General features: G+C 44.6%; 1 protein-coding gene across 1 annotated transcript in view; it reads right to left on the bottom strand.

Annotated features, from left to right (window-relative positions):
• LOC105000759 (collagen alpha-4(VI) chain-like) overlaps positions 1–1,413 on the bottom strand; it is a 123,982-nt gene that overhangs the window by 107,792 nt on the left and 14,777 nt on the right.

Genomic DNA, 1,413 nt, shown 5'->3' with positions numbered 1-1,413 from the left:
GAGAGAAAGGAGGGACTGATCACTTCTACTTGCGGGGATGCTCTCGCAATAAGGTAACTTAAGAACTAAAGGATAAAGTTTTGACTGTGGGCATTTCAGGTTGATGGTATAGTGTATCCAAGGACAGAGACAGAGGTGGGAAAGGATGACCCATACGTAGCAAATGGTGAGTAGTTCAGCTTGACTGGTTCAGTTCAGTTACGCAATCGTGTCCAACTCTCTGCAACCCCATGAACTGCAGCATGCCACACCTCCCTGTCCGTCACCAACTCCTGGAGTTTACCCAAACTCATGTCCATTGAGTCAGTGATGCCATTCAACTATCTCATCCTCTGTCATCCCCTTCTCCTCCTGCCCTCAATCTTTCCCAGCATAAGAGTCTTTTCAAATGAGTCAGCTCTTTGCCTCAGGTGGCCAAAGTATTGGAGTTTCAGCTTCAACCTCAGTCCTTCCAATGAACACCCAGGACTGATCTGACTTTGGTTAGAATGTATAAATGGGCTTAGCAGGAGATAAGGCTCAGTGGTTCTTAACCAACAGTGGTACCCATCCCCAGGGGACATTTGGAAATAACTGGTGGTGTTTTGCATTGTCATAAGATTCATTCAGGGATGCTACTGGAAGGCACCAGGGATATTAGACTTTCAGCAATATACAGGACAATTCTACATTATGACTTCTATGACCCAAAATGTCATTAGCCTCTCCCTTGAGCATCTTGAATGATGCTAAACCCTAAAGAATGACTTTATTCGATCTCTAGGGGAGAAGACTGAACGCTCCTTTTTCTGGAAAAGGCATAAAGCAAATTGGATTACTGTTCAGAAATATTCACTGCCTACACTTCTATGAGAGGAATATACTTTCTTACTTCACTAATGATGACATAGCCATATGACTTGCTTTTGCCAGTGGAATGTTACCAGATGATAAAGCAGATCCAAAAAATGCTTTTTCAACCGGGTTTTCTCTCTTATACCTCTGTAATTACCATGCAAAGGATATGTGCAGGCTAGCCTAATGATCTCAGTAGGAAAGTGACATCTATGGAGCACAACCAAACGTAGATCAGCCAACCCTCAGCCAAATCCTAATCTGTGAATAAGCCCAGGCAAGATCCACAAAGCCCAACATAGTTGAGCCCAACGAAGATCAGCTGACCTCCAGCAGATCTGTGAATACAAATAATTCTTTTCAGCCATCGACTTTTTGCATGGCTTTTTATGCAGCATCCTTGTGAGCACAGTTAACTAATATAAGGCATGTGCCTGAGGCAAACCCATGCCTCCTTCTCTTCCCCATCCAATGGTCCTACTGTCTACTAACTGAGAAACCCTGAATGCCCCCTTCTCTGCTCTTTCCCCAGACTTTCCTAATATGAGCCCCCCTACCCCCCGCCAGCGGCTCACATAC

Source organism: Bison bison, unplaced genomic scaffold, assembly GCF_000754665.1.
Source record: "Bison bison bison isolate TAMUID 2011002044 unplaced genomic scaffold, Bison_UMD1.0 scf7180017864374, whole genome shotgun sequence".
Lineage (NCBI taxonomy): Eukaryota > Metazoa > Chordata > Mammalia > Artiodactyla > Bovidae > Bison > Bison bison.
Note: the sequence above shows the minus strand (reverse complement) of the source record. Positions and strands in the feature narration are given on the sequence as shown.